The 7,407-nt window shown below is 38.1% G+C and overlaps 1 non-coding gene across 1 annotated transcript; it reads left to right on the plus strand.

Moving 5' to 3' along the window:
- The first annotated feature begins 1,158 nt into the window (after positions 1-1,158).
- On the plus strand, positions 1,159-1,210 carry LOC142872431 (small nucleolar RNA MBII-202). Its single transcript, XR_012920691.1, has one exon. It is a non-coding gene; the product is annotated as a small nucleolar RNA MBII-202 (small nucleolar RNA).
- The last annotated feature ends 6,197 nt before the right edge of the window (positions 1,211-7,407 follow it).

The raw sequence follows: 7,407 nt of genomic DNA on the forward strand, positions 1-7,407 counted from the left end.
ATTCTGCTCTTATCTCTAAATGAGGCTAAAGGGACAGTTACCGAAATATTCCTTTTGCTAAGAATTACTTGGCTAATTTTAAACATCAAAATTATACTCTGATTTTTTTCAACCTCGTTTTGACATTTATTTACTTATTAGGAATCGCAAAAAATATTTTAAAAATGGTCCAAGCATCTTTCAAATTTTACAAGACTCTGGTATTGCTTCAATATCCCAATGGATAGAAACTTGATCCCATTAAAACGGTTGTAAATTGCGCTGGGATCCTGGATGAAAAACACCCCATAAATGTCAGTGATGTACTGAAGATCTAGCTCAGGAAAGGCAGATAGGCATTAGTGCCAAAGGGAAATAAATGGAGGAAGCTGTATTGGTTTCCTATCGCTGCTGTAAAAAATTGCCACACACTTGGTGGTTAAAGCAACAGAAATTTAGTGGCTTACAGTTCTCAAGGCCAGAAGTCCAAAATTAGCATCACTGAAGTCAAGGGGTGGGCATAGCTGCATTCCCTCTGGAGGCTTCAGGAAGAATCCATTATGTGTTTCTTCCAGCGTCTGGTGGCTGCTGGCATTTCTTGGCTTGTGTCTACATCACTCCAATCTCTGATTCCTGGCCACTTTGTGTTCTTCTCTTCTGTGTGCAATCTCCCTATTACTTTTCTCTTTTAAGGATACACGTGATTGCATGTAGGGTCCACACCAATAATTCAGGATAATTTCTCCATCTCAAGATCCTTATTTACACCTGCAAATTCCTTCTTCCCCACCATATATGGTAACATTGACAGTTTGCCAGGATCAGGATGTGAATATCTTTTGGAAGGCCATTATTCAGCCTACCACTGTACAGTTTTTCAGTCTTTGCTTTAGCTTTCATTAGCCTGGACACAATTTGCTTTTCACCTAGCACAAGAACAGAAAAAAAAAATTGTATCTAGGGTGAGCATAACAGTGCAAAGACTAGAATTTCAACCTCCAGCACTTTGAGACTCACTCTAGGAAGGCCGCCTTTGTGAGGGCAGTACTTTTACTCTTTTTCAAAACTATTAGAGGACTGAGTTATAATGAAGAGCACATGCTCAAGAAGAATTGCCTTGCTCCACATTTAACTATTGAAAGATACCTTTAGAATGCACATTACTATAAATTTAGTACATGTTTTGATAAAAGTACATTTGAACCCTTTTCCATCTGATAGTTGAGGGAAAAATAAATAACTAAATTTACTAGAAAAAAATATTTTAAATGCAGTGACACTAGTTTCTACCACCTTATCATATATCAAGTTGTGTCATTCTCAGAAACTCAGCCAGGGTTGAGTTGGGCAGGAAGGGAACAGGATTATTTATTTACAGTGCAGTCTAGAGAATTTTAAAATAATAGACCTTTCATTAAATTGTAAAATTTCTCCTTGATAGATGTTACATTGAACCATTCTCTTTTTATGTTTTATGCCCCCCTAAAGAGCTCTTTCAAAAATGAACTTCAATTTGTAACCCAAGGGTAACAGAACAAAGATTCTCTGCTTCTCTGTCTTTCATTTTTAGGCTTTGGATGATAATTTTGCTAGCAGAGGAGGAATGAAGATCTGCTTTTGAGGCCAAGGTATTTGTGGAGAGAACAGCACCTGTTACTCTCTGGCCTATACTCCCTGTGTGTAGAACACTTTTCTCTTGGCTTAGCAGAAATTAGGTCAATGCCTACAGGTTTCAAGGCTGCTGAATTAAGATACAACATCTTCACTTTAAAGCCAATCTTGTACACACATAAATCCTGTCCATTGCTATTATTATTGTTTTTGCCGTTCACATTCATTCATTTTCTTTTTTTAAAGAATCACCTTATAACCTTACAAACAGTGTCAATTTTATTTTAAGCATTTACTGCTGAGATTTAAACCATTTCCAGGTTATATAACAGGTATTCAGAATGTGGAACTGAACAGATCTCTGGTTTCTCGAGCTGTTTACCCTTGGCTCAGCTCAAAGTTTATCATCTTTCACTGCAGTGATAACTAGTTTTACTAAGAAGAACCTAATTCTTTATTTTGTTCCAGCTCCCACAACAGAACTTAATACTTATTCATGTTCTCTGCATGAGTTTCTTGGGACATTTCTACTTACTCACATCTTCCTGCTGCTATTAAATAGGAGGCTATGTTCCAGAGGCAACATTATGCAGTTTCCATCATCAACATTTGCAAAAGCTTGTTTTCAGTGCTGGCCTGTCCTACGAACAGAGTGGGTGCCTGTCTAGGGAAGGAGTACACATTTCCTTTACCCTCAAGACCTCTAAATCTAAGTAAGTTTCCTGGTGCCACTTTATATTGATGCATTAGACATTTATTTTAAGAATACTTTCCCAGTTTTTATAAAGCAGAAATAAAACTTAAAGTACCCATTTAAAAATATATTTCGTATTTTTATTTCATCTTTTCAAGGATCATATATTTTCACCTCATTCTTGATCCTGTCTGAGAATCACTGACGTGGGAAGATTTTCTGTTGAATATTTTTAGATGTCTATCACTCTGCTGTTAGGAATTCATGTAACAAGTAGGCGGAGACCTACTAAATGAGCTATTCTAATCTTAAAATCCCAAAGTGATTGGTCCAGTCCTATTCAAGGATTTAAGATTCTTCCTGGACAGCATTGTTAATCCTTTAGAAACTCTGTATTAGTTTTTTACTTGTGAGTAGTAAACTTGCAGTCTTTGTTTAATTTTGGATTAGCTTCTTAGTGTTTGCAACTGTTGTTAGCAATGGATAAGATTATAAGTGTGCGTGCATACAGCACTTTCTAATTCATGTAAACTAGTTAAACTACACTAAAGTTAAAGAATGGAAAAAATATGTGAACATATGAACCTCAGAACAAAGTGTCTTGGCAGGATATTAGACCAAGAGTCAGAATGCCTGTGGTTCAGGGAAAGGTCTGACATTGGTGATTCTTTTATTGGCAGTCTATGCACCAGGCATTTTACATATATTATTACAGCAGTCCCCAGGCTTTTTGGCACCATGGACTGTTTTCCTGGAAGACAGTTTTCTACTGACCAGGGGTGGGAGAGGGATGGTTTCAGGATAATCCAAGTGAATTACATTTATTGTGCACTTTATTTCTATAATTATGTTGTAATATATAATGAAATAATTATACAACTCACCATAGGTTGGGGACCCCTGTATTATTCCATTCAAACCCAGTTTGGCCATTTACAAGTTGTGTTATCTTGGACATGTTACTTAATAGTTTTGTACCTCTATTTTCTCATTTGTCAAAATGAAAATAAAACCAAAAACCCAAAATATTCTTAGAGTTATTTTGAGAACTAAAAATTACATGTAGCCTAGCACTCCGGGAGGCCAAAGTAGGAGGATCACTTGAGCTCAGAAGTTTGAGACCAGTCTGAGCAAGAGCAAGACCCCATCTCTACTAAAAATAGAAAAATTAACCAGGCATTGTGGTGTGGGCCTGTGGTCCCAGCTACTCAAGAGGCTGAGGCAGGAAAATCCTGTGAGCCCAGGAGTTTGAGGTTGCAGTGAGCTATGATGATGCCACTGCATTCTACCTAGGGTGACAGAATGAGACTCTGTCTCAAAAAAAAAATAAAAAAAAATTACATGTACCTTGTTAAGACTAGTGTCTGGCACAAAGTAAACACTATGTGAATGTTTGTTATTAATATCTCTCACTGAAAAGGATACCAAGGTTCTGAAAACCTAGAGAACCAGACGATGGTAGATGAACTTGTAAGAGGATGGATTTGAAGTCTACAGCATTCTCTAGTCCAAGCAGTTTCTCATTTTAGTCTTGGCTTTATGTTTAGCTAACATTGTAATCTTAGGTAAGTCACTTAATACCCCTGGGCTTGGTTCATCATTTATAAAACAGAGGTGCAGGGGTTAACATTTGTGGCCCCATTCAATTCTAATATTCCATAAATTTTATTATGAGCTTTGGTAACCAATGAACATGGCCATGGGGAAAATACATGGCCATGGGGAAAATTTGTTTTTTCTCTAGAAATAGGCAGGGACTAAAATAGCTGGCCCTAGGCATGTGGTCATTCAAAGTGCATGGTAGAATTATCCATGGAAGGTTCCCCTATGGTGGGAACAGTTCACCCCCTCGCAGCTGGTCGCCTACACTCCAGACTTGGGAAGGGAAGAACTTCTCACTTATTTTGTTACACTAGAATATAGGTGACAACCTAAATTCACCTGACAAGAGTACAAAAACAAAATAAATGAATGCTGGACAAACTTAGGCTTTGGGAAGACAGGAATAATGAATGAAAAGGGGAAAGCTTTTCAGATTTTTGAAGCCACACAAGGGTAAAAACCCATGACTGCCCTGAAGTTTTCTTAGACACTGGAGAAAAAAGTTAGGTGGCACCAAAGTTATTTGACACCAGAAATCTAGAAGACAGTAAACATAGTTTTATTCCAAATGCTGAGTCATACTCATGGTGACTAGGAGAAACACTCAAGACTCTAACTTCCCTGAGGTCTTTGTCTTCTGTAGCTTGCCTTCTGATGAAATAATTACTTCATGTTTTTAAATTTGGTTATGGTCAGTGCTTCCCTTCCCATACCCTTACTTAGATTTTCCCCCTTTTAGCTCCATGAGCTAAAAGCAATAGCAAGTGTTTGTTGAGAAGGGAAAGTTTTTAAAAATATATAGTTCTTACCTGAATATTTAGATTTCTGAAGGAAGAAAAAAAATAAAAAGAATTAAAATTTTGTTATTTAATTAAAAATTTAGAAAAAAAGAAAAAATATGTTTGTAGACCTATGATAGCATAATACTTAATTTTGAAGAGCAATTCCTAACTTAATGATTACGCCCCTCCCCCCATAAAATTAGCTTAATAATAAAAATAAAATGCTTAGGCATATGGGAAATTGTGCTCCTGTTAGATAACCCAATCAGCAACCAAACTCTTTCAGTGGCATTCTTGCTATACTAAGAACAAGACACAGGGAGGCTGAAAGTTACCCAAATTACTCATAAATAGTATCGTTAAAAAATGTTTTAAAATGTTATATGTTAGGCTAAAAATAAAACTTGGTTTTTATATTTTATTCCCTTTAGAAAATGTTGATGGAATAAATAGGGAATAATTTTTGATTTTATGAGTTTCTGTGAAATCTTAAAGCAAAAGTTTCATAAATCTCTGCATTTTGAAATTATCTAGAGTTCATTTTTTAAAGTAAACAACTTTTAAAATATGCTCTAAATAACTTACACTCTAATTACAGGCAGGCAATGTTTTTATCCTATAAATGAAAATACCTACTATACAACAGTTTCCTATTTATTTTATTATTTATTTTAGAGACAGGGTCTCATTCTGTCACCCAGCGAGGAATGCAGTAGTGTGTAGTCATAGCTCACTGCAGCCTCCAATTCCTAGACTCAAGTGATCTTCCCACCTCAGCCTCCTGAGTAGCTGGGACTTAAGGCACGTGGCACCACACTCAGCTAATTAAAAATTTTTTTTTTGTATAGACAGAGTCTCAAATTCCTGGCCTCAAGTGATCCTCCTGCTTTGGCCTTGGCCTCCCAAAGTGCTGGGATTATAGGTGTGAGCCACTGTGTCTGGCCTAGTTTCCTATATATTTTATTTTATTTAAGGCAATAGTTGAGATTAGGCCTATATATGGAAAGTGGGGAAGTGGGAAATGTAGAGCAGAGGTGGGTGGTTTTGAAAAAGGTTCAGAGTATATTGTAGGCTGCTCAGTTTAGCTTCCGGGTCTGTCCTCCTTTACCTTCCTCCCATACAACAACGTGTTCCTTCCGTGCCCTTCCTGCATCCCACCAGGTACCTGCTTTCCTTTGGCTGCTGTGGGCTCCAACTTTGGCACGAGAAATCATATCCAATGCTCTTGACTTTTCTCTCTCTCCTCCCACGTCCTGCGTCCTACCCTCTACCCCCTCCCATATCCAAATCAGACGCAGGGGTTGATGGGTGGTCATGGGTCATTGATGAGAACTGGATCCCTGTTGGCCTGTTAGCTAGCAAGGTGGCTAGGACCCGTAGGAAAATCAACAGCAAACATAGCAGGTCCTGAAACAAACCCTTCACCTAAGCATTCATGGCAAACCAATGAACACTTAACCATCTGTTATGTTACTGGCACTGTGCTAGGCACCAGAGTATAGCAGATGGTTTCCATTTTCCAAGCACTGAACTGTTCTGGGAGAATTAGTGGGAAGGAAATCCAGGACTGGAACCCTATTCAACCAGAATATTCCTTTTCTAGGTAACATGTTGTACTTTCAGATAATAAATATTTGGGATTTGAAAAACAAAAATGTGAAAAAGCATTGCTTGATATGTCGATGACCTAAAGGGGGGTGGGGGGGGGAAGGTAAACTTAATATGAGTAGAGAATTTATTTGAGCCCAGTTTGAGGACTGCAACTCCTCAAATTGTCCTGAATATATGATCCAATTAGCAGCAGTTACAAGTGGGTTTTTAAAGGAAAAGTAGAGGCAGTTCAAAGTTGTTCACGAATAAGTTATATAAAATAAACATAAGCTTTTGATCCGCTGTACATTGTTTTTTGTATCACAAATTCTAGGAACAAGAAGATCAAGGGTAAGGTTGCTAATCGAGAACAAAATATCTTTAAATAATTGCCCCAGGCAAGGGTGTGGGATGTGACTGAAGTCCCATACTCAAGTCATAGTTCAGACTGCTCTGGGCAATTTTCTTTCCTCAACTGCAAGGACCGGAAGCTCTGTTGCATATTAGAATCGTTTAAACAGTGGCTCTCAAACTTTAGTGTGCATCATAATCGCTTGAAGAGTAATCTGGTAGCTCAGCCCTAGACCCACTGTTTAGGAATCAGGTAGTCCGGAGTAAAGTAGAGAATTTGCATTTCCATCAAGTTTTCAGGTGATGCTGAAGCTACACTTTGAGAGCCACAGTTTTAAAACATAAGAATTTCCAGGCCCCACTTTCAGACTGATTCCCTGGGTGTGGGGATGGGAATCTGTGGGGATGGGAATCTGGCATTACCTTCGTCCTCCAATTAAAATGTGTACCCAAGGGTGAGAAGAAGCACTGTTCCCCAGCATGGCCTGTGGTTAGTTCCCTGAAATTACTATGAATTTGGAAACTAATGAGTATACTTATAATTCTGGGTCAATTGTCAGAAATCGGCAGTATTTAAGGACATTAAATAAATGACAACTGCTTTTAAAAAACACCACTGCGATTTTTATTCAAACTAATTTGGCTGCCTTCCTTGGGAAGGCCTTTCCGACCATTCCCTGGGTATTTTCCAACTCCACGGTAGAAATGTTATTAGTACAGCCCCCAGAAGTCTTCAGAGGAAATCTCTTAAATAAGTGAGGTCCATTTGAACCCCGTCTGCGCAGTCCCTGGGTCCGC

The sequence above is a fragment of the Microcebus murinus genome, chromosome 8 (genome assembly GCF_040939455.1).
Source record: "Microcebus murinus isolate Inina chromosome 8, M.murinus_Inina_mat1.0, whole genome shotgun sequence".
In the NCBI taxonomy this organism is placed as follows: domain Eukaryota; kingdom Metazoa; phylum Chordata; class Mammalia; order Primates; family Cheirogaleidae; genus Microcebus; species Microcebus murinus.